The 25,842-nt window shown below is 40.8% G+C and overlaps 1 protein-coding gene across 3 annotated transcripts in view; it reads right to left on the bottom strand.

Annotated features, from left to right (window-relative positions):
- The window catches only part of ATF7 (activating transcription factor 7), a 136,511-nt gene extending 110,904 nt beyond the window's left edge, over window positions 1-25,607 (bottom strand). The window contains exon 1 of one of the 3 annotated variants that reach the window (XM_060252361.1): window positions 25,415-25,607. The gene's annotated coding sequence lies outside the window, so the exon portion shown is untranslated. Of the gene's footprint in view, window positions 1-15,280; window positions 15,349-24,880; window positions 24,926-25,414 lie in introns of those variants that run through there. The other 2 variants (XM_060252360.1, XM_060252362.1) reach the window with 2 other exon arrangements.
- Between the last annotated feature and the right edge of the window lie 235 nt (window positions 25,608-25,842).

Genomic DNA, 25,842 nt, shown 5'->3' with positions numbered 1-25,842 from the left:
GTTTATGTCATCTACTGTCCTCTACTTTATCCTCACCACAACCTGTGAGGTAGGCTAGGCTTCAATTATAGCTCCAGCTACCATCTGTTACCCATAGCTACCTGCATGATTTTCATGCAAAGCCAGAATTTTGTAGTGCATAAAAATCTTTAGGGGGGGGGGGAATCATACAGCATGCAGAATACCTAGAATAAATAAGACCTAAACCAGGTATCAGAAACTAGGAAATCTATTAGATCCAAGCCAGAAATACGTTGCCACTTCAGACACATGTATCTCTTAAGCAATCTCTACCAAACACCTCTCATAAATGGAAATTATTTCCTATGCCAGCATCTGAAAACATCAATACACAAGTTTCAGGCTGTGTGATCCTAAAACAAAACAGAAAGTTTTAATAATATAAAAGCAAAGAGATAAACCAGATCTTAAATACCTTGAAATGGCAGTTTATTAACCTTTCCAGGACCCACTTTAATGACAAACCAGTGCTATTTTCTTCCTCCCCAATATAAAACACAGAAATCTCTTACCAGTTTATATTATTTCTCATATTTAGTATTTATACACAATACAGAATTTACTGAGCAACAAGCTGCATTGCATGACCATTGACACATTATTCAGAGCACAACCTACGTAAATTTAACACTGAGATTCCCATAGCCCCCCCCCCCTTCATTCTATTCTTCTGTCTTCCTCCTGGCCATATAGCTCACCTCTGAAATGATAATAACCCACTTTTGAGTTCCAGCTCACTGTCTGAGAACCATCAAGTTTGGAGATACAAAGTTACCAAAAAATTTTAAACCACGGGAAAAAAAATAAATGGTGGGTTTGACATATATGAAATACTTACCTTCTTTTTAGCTCTAAATTTATTTTACTGCATTTACTACCTTAAATGCATAATGTATAACTTCTGCAAATGCATAAATACAAATTAAATACAGAATTACCAATATATCCAGTACTAAAGTAAAGGTAAAGGTAGTCCCCTGTGCAAGCACCAGTTGTTTTCGACTCTGGGGTGACATTGCGTTCACAACGTTTTCACAGCAGACTTTTTATGGGGTGGTTTGCCATTGCCTTTGCCAGTCATCTACACTTTCCCCCCAGCAAGCTGGGTACTCATTTTACCGACCTTGGAAGGATGGAAGGTTGAGTCAACCTGGAGCCGGTTACCTGAACCAGCTTCCGCTGGGATCGAACTCAGGCCGTGAGCAGAGGGCTCCGACTGCAGTACTGCAGCTTTACCACTCTGCGCCACAGGGCATGGGGTATACTAAAGAAAGAACCACAAATTGCTTAATCTCAGAACATGTATCAGGGGGGAGAGATTGAGAAACTGCAAACTGAGAAACAGCAGCATATCTGAACACAGAGTTAAACTTTAAAACACTGAAAATATCAAAACAATGTATTATCTGTATCATACTAACTGATGCCAAAATGCATCAGAACAGCATACATATTCCTGATGGTACTTTGCATACATCACTATACAAAGGAATGATTATATAATGCTTTATATTTTTGCATAAAACATTCATACCACATATTCTGAATGAATAAAACTGTCTGAAAAAATTCACACACTGCAAAAAGATAAGATTTTAATACTTTTCAGTGCGCCTCCAAGTTTCCAATTTATATTGCGAAAAACATACAATGTCCTCTCAACCCTCTTCCCCCCTCCCAATTTTTCTACACCTTCATATCTCTGACTTAATCATATGCAAAACCAATCAAGTTAGCTTGCATGGCTGGGGGGACAGCAGAAGGAATGAATCAGACCTTGGGATCTTGTGCTTAAATATACTATCACAACCTCTGCATTCTCAGAAGCAACAAACTCCCAAAGCCACCACCTGAGATCAGACTTCTCAGGGCCTCATGGTAGCCAGTATGAGAGGTAACAGGTATAGTGAAAAGAATACACACAGTGCCCAGGGCTTATATATGTCCACCTCACTGATGAAAGCTACAGCTCTGTAGCACCATCTCAGATCAAGAAAGACCGTGGGGGAAATAACTAATTCTATGGTCTTCCCCATAATCCTAAACCAAATAAAGGGACCTACATACATATAGAAGAGGAGGGGAAATGTACTCCCCTCCTCACAAGTATTTCTACAGTATCTTAAAGACAAAAGGAGTGGGAGAAGGCAGTAGCTTTGAGACAAGCAACATGTCTCCCACAGAAGGAATTATGCCCCTTGTGCTGCTGCTTGTGGTGGTCTTCTCTTTTACTACCACATGCATTTTTTGTATGCACTGTAACTGACCAGGGAGGAGCTCCCCAAAACCTTCACTTGCAGAGGCTCAAAATCCCCTAGCTACCAGTAAAACACTGTTGCCATCACTTCTAAGGGCTCCCTTAACTCATATCCACACCAGTTCGGAAACTACTGTATACTGAAGCTACATGCCCTAACTGTAGCTATTTTAAACCTAAATTCCACTCCTCAATTTCTTACCATTCCACACACAAAACTCTTAAGAGCAGAGAACTGTCTCATATTTTAGACTAACTCTTTCAATGGCAGCTGAATTTAAAAGTTAGATTTTTAAAAAAATTACATCCTTTTCTTATGCTGGGAGGCTTCAATTCAAATGCTAAAATATGGGTACATTAACTATATGTACTAATCTGCACAATCAGATTATACCAAATTTAATCTGTTTCAATTGGGACCTTAGTAACTGGAAATACAAGCCAGTGGCTGGACATTAAGAAGTAATTTTTCTCCCAAAGCCTCAGGTCAACATTTTAAAAAAACAAAAACCCCTGTTTTCATATGCCCAGTAAGTTTGAAACTACAAGAACTAGACATGGCTTAGTTGTCTGAGATATCCTTCAGGGATATTTTGGAGGACAGCTGTTACCTCACATAAAGTTAGTAAAGTTGTCTGCTTTTAGAAAACAAATGAAGATCTCTGAGCTTCTAGTGGAAACACAAATACCATATACAGAGACAAAAGATATTTCTCAATGTGTATTTATTTAACCAATCTGTATCTTCCCTTCCTAAATTCAGAGCTTGCTTAAAGTTACCTGAATGCAGACTCTCCCTCTGCTACTGAGAGATCAAACTTTTCCACATGAAAATGGAGATTCCATATTCCAAAATCTGTGATTACCACTCATTCCTCCCTATGGCAAGAGAATTAATCAAGAGAAAGCAGACCCATTCCATCTCTGTTCCCCAAAACAATCATGGGGGGGGGGGGAATATAAGGCCCAAATAAACACCAAAAGAAAATGCAGCCTGTTTTCTTACAGTAAGGACTGTGGGAAAGATACACAGTACAGACTACAAGAAAGGTACTTTAAACATTTGATACTGCATGTGGGTTCCTACTTACAAAGGAATGAAAAGTTGTAGCTAGTCAGGCAAGGGACAAAAAGAAGAAAAATGAATATCCTCAGATCAGTGATAGGGTGTTTCTGAGACTGTCAAGACAATAATCTGATCTGCTTACATAGTCAATGGATGATTCAGAGGCTGAAGTGAAAGCAGCAAACACTCCTGGTAAAGTTAATTTCTTCCTTTCATCTCTGGTGAAGTGATTGTGTAAACAATATCTGAGTCAACAACCTCAGGCTCCCCCAATAGCACACCACACATTCTTGGCAAATACCACGCATTCTTTGGGAACCACAACCTTTCTAAAGCATCAAGGATGGTCACTTGCAGAAGTCAGAGGTAGCATCTAAGTGTAAGAACCTACTTTGGCACAGCTCAGCTATACAAAACGTGAAGATTTATTTTAACACAAACTCAACATTTAACTTGGTGATCTTTATCATCAATACCCCAGGCAGAATACATTAATCTCTAGGCCTGTCTGGGACCACATTGATTTAGTATGGGAAGATGAGTCCTCACTGGAGGAGGAAGACAACCTATTCCCAAACTCCGCTTTGGCAGACCCTCACAGTGAGTCTGGGATCTCAGAGCCTCCCCAAAGGAATCCTGAGCCAGCAGGGCTGTCAAGCCAGGAGGTTCCAGCATAGGTTCATCCACTGCCGGGCCCATCACAAGGTGCAGAAAAGGCGAACGGCTGAGGTTTGAATGACACCCAGGAGTGTGTATGCTTAGCAGTCCAAGACCTCCTCACCGCTGAGTGAATGCCAGGAGAAATCAGTAAGTCATCATAGCACCTGGGCCTCACTACTTCTCATGAATAAAGCAGCTGACTCAGTTTGTGGAGAAGAGCTTAATGTGGGACCAGCCTCCACCTATAGAGGAATGCTCTATATGAGACTGCAATGAGGCTAGAGCCAGCATGGGATCAACTTGCCTATAACCTTGCTGATTATCCTACCAGTTGCCTGACTTACTTTGCTTTTGGAAACTGATGACTTTGGCCCTTGGACTCTTTTGGACCCTGCCTCTGGAATACGATACCTAATTGTGGACTGCCTTCTGACTTTGCATTCTTATTGTGTTATCTGACCCAGAACTTTGGTGTTGGACTGTGACCTGAAAATCTCTTCTGTGAGACCCTGTGGTGGGCAGGACAAAGCCACTATTTCGTTGTAGGATACTGCTTAGAAACAGAGACAGCTTTTTACACTTAGGCAAACAATTGTTAGTTCTAGCCATGGCAGATAATCAAAATGAAACTATTAGGACATCCTCAGGAAACACTTTCTAGCTATTTCCATATTTGCCTCATTAAAAGCATATAATTATCTAATTAAACCTCTAGAAAGTATGCCCTATAGGAACCAAGTTATAGGACTGAAGAGGATACCCCCAAATCAATTGCCTGGGTTATGACTATGTGTTTTCAACTTGACAGCAATTACTGGATAGTTCTATAGCTTCTCATTTGTGACTAGGATATTAAACTACTAAAGTATTTCCCATTATTAGCATAACAAAACATAACACAAAACCACTAACTTATGCCTAATCCCCTAGAGACCTGGTCAAAAATGGCCTACCTAATGAAACAAGTCTTAGGTCAGCATCCCTCTGCAAGATGATTCTGAGTTTCAAGAAACTCCTTTCCAATGCCTGAAGCTTATCAATTTTTACATAAAAGGTTTACATCCAGTCTTTTGTCCATAGTCACCAAAACAGCTCACTACAAAGTACAACCATTTCTACAGGGCAAATAAATTAAAGAACCTTTGCAATTTAAAAATTAAAATCATAGCTTGGGAAGCCACAGTAGTGTTGCAGTTAGTGTCAAACTATGACTGGGGATACTTGGATTCAAATCCCCATTCTGCCAGAGGCCAATCTTTCACTTGTTCTCTCACACATAGGGGCTACTCTTTTGCTTGCTCACTCTCACACAAACACAGCCTAATCTTGCTTGAATGCAGGCTTGTAGTAAGATTAAAATGGGAAAGGGAGAGACTGTATATACTGCTTTGAACTCAACAGAGTAGAAAAGTAAGATAAAAATATAATGAACCACAAGGAGAAGTGGAGCTGGAGAAAGAAGCTGAATTTTTAAAATAAAAAATGCAAGATCTCTAAGAAGGATTAATTAACTATGGCAAACAGACAAATCATGCTGCTTATACAGTATGTATGTTACCAGTAGTGTGCAAACATTTGTGTTTCTCCAGTATGTCTATTAACTGGTTCAGAGAGTTATAGCCAGATATACTGTTACCTCATAAATCTACCAGAAAATAGCCTTTTTTTTTGCTATGGCTTCTTAAAATAGCTTGAAAAAAATAAATGTGAAACTAAGTAAATCTATCTTCTATAAAAATGAAACACATTAGCGAGTGAAACTGTACTTACATTGTTTGGGATACCTACAGCATGCTATTTATTGACAAGGTTAATCTGTGGCCAGATGTCACCCTTCTAAACATTACACACCTAAAAGAAGAAATTCAAGAAACAGGAATGGAAAATACTTGGGATTCTGGGTTCAGAATTTATTCCACCAATATCCATGTAATTACACCTGAAAACCTAGCTGGGAGAAAAAACCCACTGTTCATAAAATTTTAAAGACAGACAGTACGAGAAGGCAATTGAAATCCAACCAACCAAGACAGAGTTCTATTTCAGATTAGAAAACATAATTTAGGCTACCCAAAGTAAGCAGAATTGAGCAGTCAATGAAACCAAAGGTGGCTGCAAGAAACACATCATATGAAAAAGTAATCAAGGTGGCTCAAGAAAAGTGAGCTGTGCCCTATCAGATCAAAGAAAAATAACATCCTCCAAGTTAACAAAATGAATTTGATTTCAGAGACTATTCTTCATGAACAAGTACTGTACTCGGACTGTGAAAATGAATGTCACATCCACGCCTATCATGGACATGTCCAACAGGCAGCTATTAGAAGAGCAGGTTAATACACACATGTATTTTTAAATTAATAAAACTCTTATTGCTTCTAACAGGAAGGTATGCTTAAGTATCCAATATCAGTGAACTCCCATTTCTGTGTGATGCTGCAGTTCCATAAGAAGCAGTATCTGTATCTCCCCCTGTTGCATAACTCAGTTCTGGGGCTCAGGAAGCATTACTAACTAATCGTGATACCATCAAGTGGGTAAGGCCACACAGTAGATTTCCACCTATTCCACAACAGACAGTTTTCTTGCTGAAAGGATATGGCCAGTATATAAAAAGCACAGCAGTCTCCCCAAAAGAAGCCAAAGAAAGATTTATGTAAGCTTAACACCCACAATACACACTGACTAACCCAGTGGACTGACACTCCTGGAATTGTGGACACTTTTGGAATTGAAGATAGGAAGTGGGCATCACCACAAATAGGTGCCAAAGGGGCAATTACAAAATGGCTGCTATGGGGTGCTGCAGCCAATCACTAAGTCTTGCAAGCCATAAGAACATAAGAGAAGCCATGTTGGATCAGGCCAATGGCGCATCCAATCCAACACTGTCACACAGTGGCCAATATATGTGTGTATGTGTATACTCACACACACTGAGGCTAATAGCCACTGATGGACCTCTGCTCCATATTTTTATCCAATCCCCTCTTAAAGCTGGCTATGCTTGTAGCCGCCGCCACCTCCTGTGGCAGTGAATTCCACATGTTTATCACCCTATGGATGAAGAAATACTTCCTTTTATCCATTTTAACCTGACTGCTCAGCAATTTCATTGAATGCCCACGAGTTCTTGTATTGTGAGAAAGGGAGAAAAGTACTTATTTCTCTACTTTCTCCATCCCATGCATAATCCTGTAAACCTCTATCATGTCACCCCTCAGTTGACGTTTCTCCAAGCTAAAGAGCCCCAAGCGTTTTAACCTTTCTTCATAGGGAAGAAAGAATCTTCTTATGAAGGCAGTTGTTTCTGAACAGATAACCCCTCCAGACAAAGAGGTTCTTCTGATACACCTCCTGGGCTCTTTTAAAACACCTCCTGCTCCCGAATACATAGAAGGCATGTTGAAGGAACAAAAGGATACCTCATGGTGGAACACTGAGCCGACAGACAGAAGCACATTTTAATAACCTTCAAAAGCTTACACAAAGAATGCAGGAAGTTCCTCAGATATAGTTTCTAATGGGTGAACCAACAGTAATTATTGCAAAGCTGAAGTGTCAGACCATAAAGGCATCATAAGAGAACAGCGCTGTTAGCTGCCAGTCACAAAATCAAAAGGGACCACAAAAGATAAAACCATCAGCAAAATAATCTACATAAGCCTTCTTAAAAGCACCATCATACATGGAGTATTATTGCATCTGAAAATGGATATGGGCAGGAGCTAGCATCAGTAAGCATCTTTGAGACAATTTCCAGTCAGCCAGAGATCAATAATGCATCTAAGGCCAGAGACCTTATCCCACATCATGCTAGGGACAACTGATGTGTTCCTTGCACTGAGCAGTGGCAACAAATTGCAACACTAGTGTGCATGAAAAATAGCGTTCAGCCCTGACCTGGATTGTCCAGGTAAGCCTGATTGCATCAGATCTTAGAAGCTAAGTAGGGCCAACCCTGGCAAGTATTTGAATGGGAGACCTCCAGAGAATACCAGGGACAGGAGGCAGAGGCAGGCTATCAAGCCACTTCTCTGAACGTCCTCCATGCCCCATTTGGAGTTGCCAGAGGTCACCATGACTTCCTGGTACGTGTACACACACACACACAAACAAAGGGGACCCCCCAAAACCTCCCCCCCCCAAAAAATAAGTAGCTTTCAGTGCACTAGGCATGTGCATTAATTGACCTCAACTCTAATTGTAAGAGCTTTGTTTACAATTATGACTGGAATCATTTAAAATAGAGGGAGCCAGGGGGTAATGACTTTCATTTCAATAAGGTCAAGTTCTTTTCAGAAAATCTAATTTCATACAAAGGAGCTCTGAGGAGACCTTGCTCATATTCCCTTTCACACATGAAACTCAGTGAGTGAACTTGGCCTGTGCTACCTAAAAGGGTTGTTGTAAGGATAAAATGGGGAAAACCATAAATGCTGCCTTCAGCTGCTTGAAGGAATAACAGTGTACATGTGAATAAGGTAAAGGACCAGGGCTTTTTTTGTAGCAGGAACTGCTTTGCATATAGGCCACACACCCTTGATGTAGGCAATCCTCCTGGAGCTTACAGTAGGGCCCTGTACTAGGAGCCCTGTAAACTCTTGGAAGATTGGCTACATCAGGGGTGTGTGGCAAAATATGCAAAGCAGTTCCTACTACTATAAAAAAACCACCCTGTAAAGGACATACAGGCAATACACACATAGCCAACAGATAGCTGCAAAACTATTATTACATGGCACAAAAGCCAATGGCTTTAACACACACCTGAATGATACAGAGTGGGATGTGTGTAACAAGCGAGGAAAAAAGTAATGGCAACAAGAGGAAATAAAATGAGCAACCTCTGAATAATGCCCTTGTGTTCTTCTCAAGTAACACCATATTGGAGACACAGAAACTGCCCAACATTGAGCTGTACTTCAAAAGAGCTTGCATTTATGGAACAGAACTGCACTTTTAAATACAAACCTACATCATATTTTACAGCAAGAAAGGCCAATTTTCCATTCCAATAAAAACAATGTGAAAATAAACAAGACTCCCAACTTCAAAGAACTGCATACAATGCTCTCCTCAGAAACTTCAACTGCTGCCTCTGGTTGGGCTGAGATGTGACCCAAGAATCCCGCATGAATCCATTCCACCAAAGAATTGCTCTTTGGCTAGCCAGTTATGCAGAGCAATTGGTGGCCACAGCAGAAAGCCCCACTATGTAAGATTATCAGAACCAACTCCAAATTGTCGCTGGTTGTCAGCACTCTCATTTACAACTTCAGGTCCTATGTGTTTCTTCTATATGAGGCTGGATTTTGTGACTCTTAATAGAGACTTCATAAGACTTACACGGAAACATTTACAAAGTCTCTTTCAAGCATTTTTGTTTCAAGAGGGTTCAAACTCTTTTATAGTTTCCATCCCATGGAAAAAAACAGACTATACCAGTTATTTGCTTGCATCCTCACAACACCTACAGTAAAGGTCATCTGAATTATTGATCACTCAAAAGATAATTTTTAAAAATAGGGGGGGGGGCACAAAGGAACACTAGTTGAGCTTGCAGGATCAGACCATGTGTCCATCTAGCCCAGCATACAGTTTCATACATCAGCCAACAAGCTGCCTCAGGGGAAGGGCAAACAAATACTATGCTGCTGTTGCTTCCCACCAGTGGAATGCAGAGGTTAGCTGCCTCTGGATATGAAGGCTCCCTACAGTCATCATGGCTAGTAGCCACTAATGGATCTGTCCTCCTTGAATCTAGCCTTGAAAAAATCCCCCTTTTAAAGCTATCTGTGCTTGCGGCCAGCATTACCTCAACTGAATGAATTTCACAGTTCAATTACTCATTGATTAAAGCAGCATTTTTCTTCTGTTGTAAACCTATTTCCCAACAAGTTTGTTGGATACCTCCAAGTTCTACTGGGTGGGTGGGTGAGAGAGAGAGAGCGCTTCCCCTATCCATTTGCTCCATCTCTTCCATAATTTTATGAACTTTTATAATGTCTACTCTTAGGCATGTCCCCTCCCCACCCCCAATAGAAAAGTACTAGTGCCTCCAGCCTTTTCTCATAGGAAAGATGTTCCAAGCTCCTAAAAGAGGTCAGGGAGATGTGGGCTACCTGGTGGAGGTATAGTGAACAAAATGGCAGAACATGTTCATACGACAGAGGCGTCAATAAAATATTTTGAGGCAGATCGAAGGACCAAGATGGGATAGTGTTTACTACTGGACTTGGAATGAGCAGATCTTCAGTGCTCCATAACTTCTTATCCCTTTGGTAACTGCTGATTTAAATAGAAAAGAGAAAACTGTCTCAAAAACTCCTCTTGAAAATCTCAAGAGAGCGAGATGGTTTTCTTGCCTGCTTTTTTGCTCTTCCTCAGCAAGCAAGATCACATCTTCCAATCACATGTTCAGTGGGATGGGGGGTGGCATTTGCATAATGTTATGGGAAAACTTTCTAAGCTGCTAAATATATTTGCAAGAAGTGCATGTGAAAGAGAAAAATCCCCCCCCAAAAAAATCTAAAAATTGTAGTACATCCTGTAATGAGCATAAGTTATTGAATCATCACATATATTTCAGTATTGCTGCCCTAAAATACAATACTGAAATTTAAACCCATGTCATGAGCACATTCTGCCACTCTTCTCACCACACCACCAAAAAACAAGCCCATATATCCATGACTTCTGTTGTTAAAATTGTGGTTGTGCAATTTGTTTTAACCCAATTTTAACCATTGTTTTCATTCACCTTATTTTTGCCCCACATTTGGTAGCCCCCAGGGAACCAAAAGGCAGGATGCAAATATGAACTGTCTGAAATCAATCCTGAAGAACTCCAACCAAACACTTTTACATTTCTACTAAGACTTGTATCTGATACACAAGAACTTCATGGGGTGTACTCTTCATTAGTTAAAAACATTTAACTGGTTAACTGTTAATGCACCAGATGCCCTTTGACTGCCAGCTTTCCAATAACACTGCTAATATATTAACATTTTGCTCATTTATCTCTCCCCCCCAATCTTGTACCATTGTATGGCCCCTCACAGACATTATATATATGTTTATAACATTTTCTGATAATCATGCCCCCCTACAAAAAGCATGTTTTAGGTTTTCTAAGTTCTATATTATGAATAAATTTATTAGTTGCCTTTGTAAATAAGTCAATATATGAATATATGAAACACCAAAGGACCAAAAAGGTAAGTACAGTGAGTCTGGTATTTGGAACAAACATCAGAAGCAACAGAGAAATGACAGCAAAGTTTAAGGACAAAAGTAGGATTCAGAAAGAATGTAGTACTATTTCTTGGAAGGTCTCCCAAGTGGGGCATTCTATCAAGTGGATGCCACTGCAGAAGAAGCTCTATACCACAACCTATTTAACATCACCTCTGAAGAGGGAAATAAATGGAAGAAGGTACTACCTTCAGATTGCAGAGGATGAGAAAGACTTCAAAAGTAATTATCAGCATATTGGAGCCCAGAATAAAAAAGGAAGTCACAGCAGATAGGCAAGAACTGGTATATATTCTTTTTGTAAGATAGGCTTCATAGCTCAGCAATAGCTTCCAGAATGAAGGGTGGCCCCAACATATAGATAATACCATCCCAGGTTCTGGAAGTTACAAAAACATGGATGGCAGAGCCTTATCTGAGGAACAGGATGGGGTAGAGGTTAGTCCTAGACTCAGAATGGAGAAATTATTCCTTGCTCAGGCAATGAAGTTTACCACATCTGAATATGGAGGTTCCCTTTAATCACAAGGGCTAGTAGCCACTGACAGATGAGAGGCAGTTTAATCCTCTTTAAAACTGTCTATTCTTGTGGCCATAACTGTATTTGCTGGAAGTGGATTCTACATTTAATCATTCAACGAGTAAAGAAGTAATCTGTTTTGTCTATCCTGAATTTACTGCCCATGAATTTCATTGGCTTCTCTCAAATCCTAGCATTTTGAGAGATTGAGAAAATGAATTGAGGAAGAAACTACGGGTACGATTCAGCCTGCTCTTCACTTATCATTATAGTAGACCAAATCTAGAGGAGACGTAGACATTTCAACATAACAAGAACAGAAACAGCCATGAAAGCAGGTCAGGCCTACTTGAATTAAGTACACTTTTTATGTCAATCAAACGAAGTTTGCGTCCAGTAGCACCTTTAAGACCAACAAAGTTTTTTATTCAAGGAATGGGCTTTTGTGTGCACACACACTTCCCCACTTGAGGTATCTGAGGGAGTGTGCATGCACACAAAAGTCCATACCTTGAATAAAACTTTGTTGATCTTAAAGGTGCCACTGGACTCAAGCAAGCTATTCTACTGCTTCAGAACAACACGGCTACCCACCTGGATTTATCTCTATGCCAATTATTACTTAGGCACAGTTCCAAATTATATGCTATTGCTAAAAAAACCTGCAAGTCACCAGCACAGGAAAATGTTAGTTTCCTACAAGCCAAGAAAGTATCAAATACAATAAGTCATAAAACATACTCCTTCCTATTGTACTGTAAAAAATGGAAGTACAAAACTGACACAAAGTCTTGTGAAAGCAGTAAAATCTCTCCCAGTAAAATGCAAGGAAGGAAACGTGCTCTTTGAAACCATTCCAAAAGAATACCACTCCTTAAAAATGCTTCAGAGGAAACACAGTTGAGCAGAAGGCTTAGTGAACCTTCCGAAGTACATAGCGGAGAAATATTGGAAAGAAGCAACCAACCTGTAAAGTCAGCTACAGGTTCCCATGTTCTTTAGAACTGACCTACATAGGAGCCCACAATTTAAAGTCTCCCCTCTGCCTAAAAGTATACACTGTTTTGTCTCACTACTAAATCTCAAAAGCCTGATGCATCTTGTGCTCTGCCATGTATCCTGTTTTGTCCTTATAATCAATGAATCAACTGTTGTCACCATCCTGATTTGTAGAGCAGACAGAAATTTCTGCTTCATAAAATGTAGAAATATTGAAAATCTGCCAGCAATGCATGGTCATGTTCCAATGGCAAGGGCTAGAAATTTAGTTGTAAATATTCTCAGGATGCAATCGCATCAGATTCTATTGTTGGCTACTGTTTCCATGACTACTGAAATAACCAGGTATATTCATTCAAGATAAGAGGTTGACAGTAGCACCAGGCAGTAGTTCTGATAAAAGCTGATTATTCCCATTTTGCTATTTTTCTACTGTTCACTCAACAAATAATAAAGAGATAAAACATTGCAATGCTCAGTATTTAAAAAGACAAACTTACTTGACCCCAACCTGGATGGCCCAGGCCAGCCTGAGCTCATAAGATCTAAGAAGCTAAACATGGTCAGCCCTGGTTAGTATTTGGATGGGGGACCACCAAGGAAGTCCAGAGTCGCTATGCAGAGGCAGGCAGTGGCAAACCACCTCTGAACATCTCTTGTGCCATAAGTCAGCTGCAACTCAATGGCACTTTCAACCATAACAAACTTTTAGTCTCGAGTTTTTTTTCTAGTTGTCTGCAGAGGTTTTTTTGTTTTTGTTTTTTAAGAGACACAGGGAAGGATTTGGAGTCCCTCTTGTGTCATAGAAATCAAGAACCACCAACAAGAAGGCACTATTTGTTGTAAACATAATGTAGTAAAATTCATTCCATTACCATGCCTTCCACTGAGAAAGATGGGATGGAAATCTTGTTACAACTATACATGATACTTTTCTTCATATGAACCCCCTCAAGTGTTCTGAAAGATCTGAAGACCATCAGCTAGGAAGAGTTTTGTGACTTCCACACACTGTATATTTAGAGGGCTATATCTTTATTATCTTACACATGCATCCCTAGTTTATCTTAAAATATTTTATCCACCTAGACAGATATTATCCCCATCATTCCTTCAATGAATGCTTACGGGTGAAAACAGGGGTTCTAATCTACTGTGTAACAGGATACAAAATATTTCAGGCAGTACAGGTTCAGTATAGACATCACACCATAGCTTGCACAAAACACCGCAATTTATAGCTGCCTGTCTCCAATAATTCTCATACCTGCTCAGCATCCCCATACCATGATGCAACGATCTCCATAAACAGAGCAATAGCCAAAGGCCTATTTATACATAGGAGACCCCCATGGGGCAGAGTGGTAAAGCTGCAGTACTGCAGTCGGAACCCTCTGCTCACAACCTGAGTTTGATCCCAGTGGAAGCTGGTTCAGGTAGCCGGCCTGAGTTCGATCCCAGCGGAAGCTGGTTCAGGTAGCCGGCGGAAGCTGGTCCAGCCTTCCACCCTTCCGAGGTTGGTAAAATGAGTACCCAGCTTGCTAGGGGGAAAGTGTAGATGACTGGCGAAGGCAATGGCAAATCACCCCGTAAAAAGTCTGCTGTAAAATGTTGTGAAAGCAACATCACCCCCGAGTCAGAAACGACTGGTGCTTGTAAAGGGACTACCTTTACCTTTATTTACACATGTTCCAGCCATTCACAACTGAAGCAGGGCAGAGAGGACTATTCTCCCCCCTCCAAAGGCTTTCCCCTCCTTTGCCCTCCTCCATCATGCAGTTATTGACCTCTGGTGCTTTCGACATTTTTATTCTAATCTGGCTCCAATACTGAATTGAGCATGGTTGGAAAAATAACAGAACGGTGTGCAGCAAGGTAAGCTGAGGGAGGGCTCTCCTCACCACCAAAAACAGACCCATGCCATCCCATTTTCAAGATTAAAGACTATGTACAGGTATAAATATACAAAGATACCATGTTATGTCTAGTTTGGCGCTATGGCATATCAACACAGACACCTTGGACCATAGTTTTCCAGATTTTGCTAATAAAGTTGTAAGCTGTGGTTTGACAGTTCAGCTTATGTGAATGGCCATTTCTAGTGTAGTTGTAATGTATAAAATATTATATGATTCTGAAAAGGTTTTTCTTAAATGGTTTTACTAAACATTGTTAGCCAGTACATCACAGTGTTTGTTTCTCTTATTGTCTGTAATATGAACTGTGATCCCAGTTTGTTGGTTATAAAGCTTCAGAATCCTGTCTTATGAAAATATGTTGGGCCACTACCTATCATATGGCAGGCTTCAGATGACTCATCCTGACACATGGCAAAACATTGCATACATACACCATTAAAAACTGGTTGCTTGGCCAACATGTTTGGAAACACAATGACAGAGAATGAGAATTTTGAAGAACTAGTGATGAGAAATTATAAGGTACAAAATCACATAAATAACAATAAAAAGAAGGGGATAAAGTACACAGTCCTTACCCAAGCTTGAAAAATCTTCATCAGTGTACAGTTAGTGTGATCATTGCCTTCCACCCTTTGCAGAACACCTGGCAAAATTTGAAGTCAGTCACAGAGAGTTAAGCTTTCTTCCATCCCACTTAAAAATCAACAGGACAACTGAGATAGTTAAATGAAGCTACCACCCTTTTATTCTTGATTTCCCAGCTTTGCTACACAGCCCTGCCTTTCAGTCAAGCTTCCTTTTTGCCATTCTAGAGCTAGAAATAGCCAGTGTGAATGGTTGCTATCCTGGGCATATACAAATTTAAGAGATAAGTTTTAAGTTTTCAGTCTTCTGCCAGTTCAATTGCTAGAATTATTTGGATAGTACAATTTCAGTGTTCAAGATCAGCATTCAAAGAATATTACGAACCTTTAGTCAGTGAAGGTTATCTTCATAACAGAACTTAAAATGGTAAATTCATTCTACAATATTCTTACTTTAAAACTGCTACCCCAAAGTGAAAAATGTTATTCAGCTCTTCCTTCAACATGATTTTGACACAAAGCCTTAAAACTCAGGAAAGTTGAAAAGATTTTCCTATTACTGTTAGGATTCCCAGGATCTCAACAAGAATTTGTTTAAAAAATTGAAAAACAGGACTTAAGAGATTCTACCAAAAACTAAATGAGAATGATTGTACCTATCTCAAAGTTCCCAAACAGTTTAGCTTTTGAAGTATCCCATAGGTGGTGCTTGAGAAACATTAACTACAGTTTCAAATTAGAATGGTATTAGGGAAAAAGACTATTCATTTAAGCAATACCAATTATTCAAAGCCCTAGGGCTATTTTTGAGCAGGAACGCACAGGAACTGTTCTGGCTGGCTTGGCATCAAGGGGTGTGGATTAAAATGCAAATGAGTTCCTGCTGGGTTTTCCTACAAAAAAGCTCTGCATGAAACAATGGTGATGTCAAGGGTGTGGCCTAATATGCAAATGAGGCCCTGCTGGGCTTTTCTACCCAACCCCTCCCCCCAAAAACCAAGGCACACAATTCAGAAAATGCTTAGGCTTGGATTCTGATGAAAATTTTCTTTGCTGGTCAAGGAGGGTGTGCAGAAATGCAGGCAAGATGGTACTCTCAGCAAACCTAAAGACAGCAACAGAGTACAAGAAATAAGGCAGTCTCCAAAGCATATAAGATATGCACATTAGAGGCACGAGAACATAAGAGAAGCCATTTGGATCAGACCAATAGTCCATCCAGTCCAACAATCTGTGTCACACAATGGCCAGAAAAGAGGCCCTCTTTTTTTTTTTTTTAATAGGCATGCAATGAGGACCTATATTCAGCATGATCCTTAAGACTTCTGTAGGGTAAACTGTAAAGTGCCTTGAAAGATATCCAGTTGCGGTGGGGCCAAGTATTTTGTATAGACTGCTGTGGCTTTATCTCAGTTTGGCTGTCAACAGCATTTTTAATAAATCCCCATACTGGTGCAAGCCCAAAGTTTAAAACAGGAAGTCAATGCTATTTGACCAGAAATAAATTTAGCCGTTGCTCATACAGTGGGAAAAGGGAACTTCTTATACTCTCTCCAGATCATTCTGCCATACAAACCAACATTCTGGTCAACTATTTCTTCCTTTAATGCTACTAAATCAGCCTTAAGCACCTACTTCAAATTCAGTATTGGCTTCTTAAAAGAAAGGACTAAGCTGTTTTCTCTTGAGACGACAAATTGCTTTTACTTCATGTAACATCTAACATAGAAACTAGGGAAACACAGGAGGTTAAAAAGTTGAGCTACAGCCAGAAAAAGCCATACACCCTAAAGTAAGTAAAGTAAAGTAAAATTTTATTTATATCCCGCCCTCCCCCGCCGAAGCAGGCTCAGGGCGGCTAACAACACTTCAAGTGAACAATACAGTAATAAAAACATTAAATTCACATTAAAATTCACATTAAAATCAGTCAACACAGAGGCAATCATCTTGCTGGCATTAAGGACTACCCTGTAAATATATGATGAGACTGCAATTAACTTGCATGTCCTGACTACAACTAAAGTTATAAGAAATGCAACTGGATCACTTTGCTTCTCAACTTTTTGAGCATGGCTCAACCTCCTAATTCTCACACAATGACATGCATCCCACTGCTGCATGCAGCAACTACAGATTAAGTAACATTGCAGGCTTCAGCAAGTACTACCCTCTCTCTCAACCTTGAAAGGGTCTTCTCCAGGCAATGGCCTAAACCACAGTGGCTGCTCTTTTCTTAAGGTGCAGTTAGCCAGATTCATGCACAGTATGCCTGTAGTTGCGGAGAACCTGTAGGGGACCTCCCTCCTGAGTTCCAGGCAGGCCCTTCTGACTTCCAGGGGGCCCTCTGGGGGCAGCCTGCTTTTCTCTAATTTTTTTTGCCATGGCTAAGCTGCCAAAGCGTCATCAGCGGCAGCCAGAGCTGGGAGAGCTGAGCATGGCATAGTGCACTGCAGCAGCAAAAGCTGCAGGTGGAGAGGAGGGAGGCAGAGGGGCAGAAAGCAGAGGAAGCCATGTGGAATGGGCTGAGGAGGGGGGATGGAGCTGCTGCAAAGTGCCAGGGTGGGTGAGAGGGAGGTGGAAGACCCCCCCTCCTATTTGCATGCAAGGTACAGTTCTTTCTTGAATCTGAAGTTTTAGGGTTGGCTGCCTCGACTTGACCACTTTCAGAGCCTCCAGCTTTTGCCCCCAATCCAGAAAGCTTCTGAGATGTAGCAAGCCTTGCAGTGGATGGGAAACGGTGCCCCCTGGCTTTTAAAATCCTGGCTACGGCCCTGATGCACAGAGGTTCCAAGGGGGAGGAGATTCCCCAGTCACACCACTTCTCTTCCAGCAGTAGCTCCCAGAGTATTTGTATTCACTGCTCTCTGCAGGTATTCCCAAAGGGTCACAGTCCAAGAACCTACTTTGAATATGAACAAATTGTTCTCAAATGTGAATCTAAGCCCGTGAACAACAATATACCGATAAGGAAGCTATGCTTTTTTAACTAGATGCTTTGTATCTAGTTGAACTAGATTTCTTGTTTGCATCCATTAACTTACTATATTTTCAAGCATCTTTGTAACTATGAGAACTAGAAAAAAACCTATACAAAGAAAAACAGGTGTCCCTAGAGTTCCAAGACAATCCTGAGGGCAAAATACTTTATTTTCCTGAAAGATTGTTTTTCTCCCCAGGAGTGCCATCAAGAAAAAAATAGAGAGTAATCTTAAATTTGCATAAGCAAAAGCTATGTGCAGTTACAAACTTTTTATAACCTCTTTTACATGGCCATCTTCCTTTCAGGTGAATACAGTAACAATGGCTAGTTCACAAATTCTTCTATAGGTGCACTCCAATAAAGTGCATTCTCACAAAATAACATAAAAATGTACCGCTGTAATCAGTACGAAGACAACATATTTTGGTTAGGTGGCTTCTTTCAATTTTAACTTACAGTTAATACCAAAACAACGTGTCAAAACCAATCCGAACTGAACCACATTTGTAATTATGCTTTTTAAATTTTTGTAGTACTGTGGGTAGACAAGCCCAAGTTATTTCAGCAATATGGAAAAGAAAAGAGATAGCAATACAAAATCTACAGCCTCAGCAATATCCATAAAATACTAAAACCTGAGGGTAGTAATTAATTCAAATGGGAAGGACAGACTTCAACTTCAACTCTAATTGTTCCCTAAAGGCAGCTACCTGAATCCTCCCTGAGTAATACCGTTTCTGAGTGGGAGTCATTGTTATTATTCTAGATGCTGGTATCTTCAAATGTGAAGGAAAAAAATTAAAATAATGCAAGACTCAGTGAGCTGGATCTAAAAGCACCCATGAATGGAGTTCTTTTATTGCACAGAAGGGCATATCTGCATCCAACATGGAAGTGTAAACTAGATCCACTAGGTGACATGATCTAATTTACAGTTTACTGGGGAAGGTTTGATCGCTCACTTCCAGTCAGTAGCATGCATGACCAATACCATAAATGGATATAACTGAAAATCCACCATATTGATCAGCTGCTCATGTGTGAGTGTGTAGCCACATGTGTAAAGTGCCATCAAGTTGCAGCTGACTTATGGCAATGCCATATGGTTTTCAAGGAAAGAGTAACAGAGGTGATTTGCCATTGCCTGCTCTCCTCTGCATAGAGACCCTGGAATACCTTGGTGGTCTCCCATCCAAACAGTAACACCAGGGTTGGTCCTGCTTAGCTTCCAAGATCTGACAAAATTGAGTCAGTTTGGACCATCAAGGTCAGGGCAGCTAGGTGTAGGCCTGAAAAAATAAGTTGCTACCTTAAAAAAGAGAGCCAGCATCACATTTTTGGGCAACAGACTTGCAGTTAAAATAAATATTTAAGTTCTTAAGCATCAGATTTGTAGCCATCCATGAGACCAGGGCTGGTATTTTTCTGGACCAACTCATGGCAACAATTGTGATCAGGAACAGTGTTGTTTAGTTCTTCCTTCTGAAGACCATGCCCACACAGACTGCACTATAATATTTATGAATGAAAGGGCTTCTCTCTTCCAGAGTACTATGCTGTGATTAGTGAAGTCATGTCTGTAAACCAAGACTTGGTGTACCATTGATGTCATTATCATCCACTACCTGATCACAGTAAATTCTTTTGGTTTATCAATGGCAATAACTATGTCAATAGTGTTCATATGACTAAAAGTCACATATTGAGGAGGTGGTACAAATGGAATCAGAAAACAACATCCCATGTTCAACATTAGATATTGGCCATCATGTTGGCAGACACAATTCAGCAGTCCTATAAGAGCACGGTCCACAACATGATGCAAACGGCTCCTTTTGACTTGTGAGCTGAATAACCAATAGCCAGATCCTAACCAACAGCCAAATACTCAGATGTCACAGTGAAGTCAATGGTACTTACTTGCTAGAAAATATATTCTACTATATTCTGCAGTGTTAGTAAAATGATACAGAAATGAACTGTGTATCATTTCGTGATCATGCATCAAGAACTGCAGACACACAATGAACAGGAGATGAAGCACAGCCTTCTCTTTTGTCTTCCACCACACCTAGAGTCCAAATGTGAAGTTCCACCAGTATTGTAACAAAGATGGCCCACTTATAAAGGACAGCTTTGTAACCTCCAGAAATACATGAAATGAATCATAGTTGTGTTACACTGAATTGGGGGAAAGCTCTTTAAACTGCAGTCCCTGGTAAACACAACAATCCCAGTCAACAACAGAAATTTCAGTTTATGATGCAGCTCCCCAACAAGCATTATCTGATCAAACTGAGCATCAGCCAACTAAGGATACCTATAACAGAATATCTTTGTCCCACAAGCTAAGTATACATGGGATATACAGACGAGTACAAAGGATACATGGGATATACAGCATATGCTATATTCCTTTCAGCTCCCTAAAATCCAGGTATCTGAATGGAGTGAGTGGTAAAGGTCAGACAGTTTTCCACTAGTGGAGAAACGGATTCAACACCCAGTTAATTCTAAGTAATCAACAGCATTCATTAAGTAATCGCTACTTCACACAAGAGTACTTTCACACATGTTGGGAAAGTATCACAAGGATCATTAGCATTTGGAAAGACATGAGCAACTTTACTAGCAGTGGCAATATTACTAAACATTTGCACATGGCATTTCAAAGCACTTCACAAGCATTCTATCCAATTTAGGAACTGTTACCAAAAATCAGGCTAAAAATAGTTTCAATAAACAGCAGTACAATCCTAAACAGAATTAACACTCTCAAGTCCATTGATTTCAGTGGGTTTAGAAGGGTGTAACTCTGTTTAGGTCTGCACTGTAAACATGTTTCTTTCCTAACCATTATACAGAACTTCAGCAAGTTAAAACAGATTAACTCCACAGTGCAAATGGAGGGCCAAGAGAAAATAGCTACCAAATGTGTTCATGACTAAGATGAAATTTGAACTACAGTTTTCTGGCTCATTGCTCAAACTTTGCAGTCACTGTACAAGACCAACTTCACACGATTAGTCTCTGTGGCCTCTACATGTATGAAAACAAGGAATCCTTCCTCTTTCCTTTTTAAAAGCTACCAAAGCCCACCAGAGTTACCATGCCCAAACTGACAGAAGTATGTTTTGTGTTCTTTAATGCTCCGTGCCTCACACATCATATCTGTTACAGTCTGCATAATATGTGTATATGAGCAGAGGAGCTACATACAAGCTCCACATTGGTCTTGTCAATAACCACAACCCATTACTTACTTATCCTTGTGTGTTAAGAGCTGCCTATTGGAAACTACCAACTTGGTTTTTTCCCCTTATAACGGCTTTTGATGCATATTAAATTGTACAAGCATATGTTGACAGGGTTTGAAGACTAGCAAGTTTTGAAGACATATGTCATTATGGAAAAAGGTGGATCTGAAGTTATGGTTTCAAACCCATGCAACTACAGAATCAAACTGATATGGCCCAGGGTTATCAGATGGAGAACATTTTTGATGTTTTTAAAAAACTATTGTTTTGTATTATCCTTTAAAAGAGAAGTCAGTGTTGTTGGGGGGTTTTTAATGAACACCCATGTGTCAAGTTTATTTATTTATTGGATTTATATTCTGCCTTCTCTTCAATTGGGCTCAGGGTGGATTACAGACAATAATTAGGCCATACAGCAAACAGAAGGAATTCATAAATACTTCAAATATATTTCATAAATTAAAAACAGTTGCACAATTTGTTGTGCACACAGTCTCAGACACTGGTGCCGCTGGACTCCGATGTACATTTATTCCAGGCTACATAGGTATCTTTGGCAGGGGCACTAACTTTTTTAATGGACACCTATTTGCTTTTTTAGAAAAATGATTCAACCAGTGTCCAGCTATGTCTTCCCTGACTTTCATCTACTGTAAAGGAATCCTGAGGGATATACAATACAACAAAATGTCTAGACCACAGTAACAGTCACTGGTCTAAACAGGAAGCTGGCATATTAATATATTCTTATAACTCTAGATGCAAATGACCAAGTATGAACTTGAAATATTTTATTGGCAAACTAGCATACTGTTTCTGGACAATGAAAAGCAAGTAAGACACATCCAACAGGCAAACACCACACTGGGTACCAAGACTATGTTTTACTGAAAAGAATTTGTTTCATGTGCCACAGTGGACACCAAAACATTCTAACTTTAGGCTATATTAGGCCTGGTCTTCACTTAGGATTACTCTACTAGCCAGGCGACCAGTGTGGCTCAGTCCATGCACTAATATTCCACCATGCAAATTATAAACACCAGTGGACTTAAAGGTTTGTCACTGGTGCCTTACTTTTCCAGCTATGGAACACAATTAAAACTACAGAGATTTATGCAGTTGTCAGAACTTACTGAAACATGTATTAGAAGCCACAGAATAAATGACATAATTTAAATATATTTTGCAAGCCTTGTGTAGGATGGAGAAAACTGGATTCCTAGGTACTGGTCAAATATTTAAGTACTTGGATGCCTGGGATTTCTCCAGCTCTGGCAAGAGACCCTAGCATAAACTTGGTCTTCCAAGTACATAGCAGCTTTACACAACACATGATCAAGACTTTATAACCAGCCACAGCTTTATGATGTCCAGTAACAAAGTCAACTACATAAACAATAGTTAGGGAAACAATATTTTTCTGCCCACTCTCAGCTCAGTTTGAAGTCTTCTGGCTCAGTGGGGCAGGATGCCAGCCTACCCCACCTTTTGTCTCCTCCTTAATCAATATCACTGGGTGTCAACTCAATTGCTGAGCAGACAGATAGCCATGTAGGCTGGGGAAATTATCCATCTTCCTAAAGCCTAGCTTCCTGCTTTAAAGAAGACTGGAAAGACTCCTGTGGATCAACACAGTCTTGTTCCAGGCCCTCTTCTTGCATGCACATGTCACCAGGCCTACTAAGAAAAAAAGCATCTTCAGCCAAACCACCTGTCTTTGTCCATCTCTGCTGTGTTTGGGAAAGCTCTGAACAAATTTCCTCTTTACTTAGCCAGATTCAGCACTGCAAGGATTACAAATCATGGGACAAGAGCCACTTGTATAATATGAGAATGATCCCAATTTGCAGAATTTTAGCAGTTGGAGAAGCTAATAGTTAATTGTAGCTAATTATTACAGAACTGTTTTGGTGGTAGAAAGTGCTGTCACATCACAGCTGACTTATGGTGACTCTGTGGGCTTTTCAAGGCAAGAGAAGTGGTTGCCTGCCTCCACATCATGCCCCTGATATTCCTTGGAGATTTCCCATCCAAATCCTAACCAGGGCCAAACCTGCTTTGTTTCTGAGATCTGATGAGACTGGGCTAACTTGGGCTTTCCAGGACAGGGCTACAGGCTGTTTTAATAAAAACTTATCAAGGCAGAGATAAAGAGTCACATGGAACCTGCACGAAACAGTTTAACATTTTAAAAGGGGGTGTTTTGCAAAGGCTCAGAACGCCTGTCTTCATGCAGAAGTGCACAAGACTTCATCTCTCATATGCTCTATCCATTCACTTTCCCATTGCCATTCAGAAAATGCCTATGCCTTAGCAGTTGAACGATATATAACTTATAAATCTCATTTTGAGCATTCCTTGCAAACTGGTACTCTTGTATAGCTGAGGAAGATACCACTAATGGTGATGTACCATAGTTGCCAAGAAGTCCCCAATTCAAAATATAGGGCCACAAACTTAAGACAACTCTCAGCCTTGCCTCTACTATATGGAAGACAAGAACGTCAGCTTTCAATATTTTTGAAAGGAATGTGAAGTACTTGGACTACTCAAAATGAGCTATAAAAAGGCTAAGTATTATTACAATGCAGAGTATATATGCCGCTAACAATGCAACCACTACGATTAAAGAACTTTCAAATATGCTGGTATAGCCAACAGGTATACCACAGAACCCACATCATTTCAATAGCTTCCATAACACTTCCAGGAACACCTACCAATATTGCTAAATCATGCATATATATATTATCCATCATGTTAGAAAATAAAGACTAGGTTTTATTTACATCAATAGATCAAGCACAGGGAAAACAGATTGGCTGCCCTTAGCCAACACTTGTTCCCTGATCTCTTCCTCCCTCCAACAGAAATAAGCCAGTCAACTTGAAATCCCATCACCCACTCCAATACAGCTTGGAAATGAAGGAAACAGATGTCCAGAACAGAATAAACCCTTGCTGTAGCAAATGGCTCTCATGGAAGCCAGTCCACAAGAATAGTTTCCTTTCCTACAATTCTTCAAATGTAGACAGAGATGACAGCACTGGGAGAGGGATGCAAAAGAGTGGATCAATATCAACACCCTTCACTCCAGCACCACCTTTTCTAGTCAGTTGATATATGAAGATGTTTATCTTGACATCGCCCTGGGGCCAGATAACCCCACATGGTTCAATAAAATATCCTGACATATCTGACAGGCCTCGATATTAGAACACTTCCATGCCACACAACTTCTGTATAACCCCCACTCAACTCTTACTAAGACACTTATATTTTTACATAAGAACCCCCATGACAGTGAAGCTATCTTAGTGGAACATCGCTTCAAGTCTCTTCACCCACCTTTGCAAGACCCAGGAACTTTTCAGGTGACCCTCACACAACCGAGACTCGCTTCCCCTGTTACCCCATAACCAGTTTATTACCTACAACCCCTTATATTCTCTCCTCCACCCCACCAGCCTTCTCTGCTGGTTCTCACGCCCTGCATGCACCAGGGTTTCCCTCACAACTCATGTCGAGGCCTCTGTTCTCTGCCTCTCCCTTAGGTCCATCACCCAAGCTTCTGGGCTGGATGACTCACTCTGCCCTTCTCTCCACCCTCCCCCTTTCCCTGGCCACCGCCCGGGCCCCTTTGGAGCTTCCTCGCAGACCCCTAAGCTCCGCCCACCCCCAAGGGATGAGGAGGGGCTTCGTGGCAACCTCGCAACTTATTCGCTGCCCTGCCCGCCATTCGCCTCCCACAGGTGTACTCATTGGCGAAACACAACTGCCAATCACGAATGAGGCGGGATCCGCCTCGCAAGTCTTGGAGGAGTTGGGCTTTCCTTGAGGGGAGGGTGGGTTGAGAAGAGTAGAGGCAACGGCCAAACTCACCTCAGGACTGCAGAACCGGGGGCTGGAAATTAAGACGCCGATGATATATGTTTGGATTTCCCCCCCTCCCTCTTAAAAAAAGAACCCGTGTTCCTCCGCCTCACGCCGCCAATTAACGGGGTCTTCTCCCCTGCCTCGAGCTTCGGCCCCCAAAATCTTGCTGTGGTGGAGTGTGGCCCAACCCCCCCTCCTCTTTCGCGCGCTAGGCTCTCGCGAGACTTAAAGGAGAGGCGGGGCCGTCGAACTGCTGAGCCAATTGCAGCTAAAAAGAGGCGGGGTTAGGGAGATAAGGGGGCGTGGTTTTAAAGAGAACCGCCTTTGACAACCCGCTTGCTTTAGCTCGCGTCGCTTTCTCTACGGAGGGGTGACAAAGTTTGAGTTCTGCGGCACTTTTACAACCAACAAAGTTTAATTCTGGGTAGGAGCTT

The sequence above is a fragment of the Heteronotia binoei genome, chromosome 13, assembly GCF_032191835.1.
Source record: "Heteronotia binoei isolate CCM8104 ecotype False Entrance Well chromosome 13, APGP_CSIRO_Hbin_v1, whole genome shotgun sequence".
NCBI classification, from domain to species: domain Eukaryota; kingdom Metazoa; phylum Chordata; class Lepidosauria; order Squamata; family Gekkonidae; genus Heteronotia; species Heteronotia binoei.
Note: the sequence above shows the minus strand (reverse complement) of the source record. Positions and strands in the feature narration are given on the sequence as shown.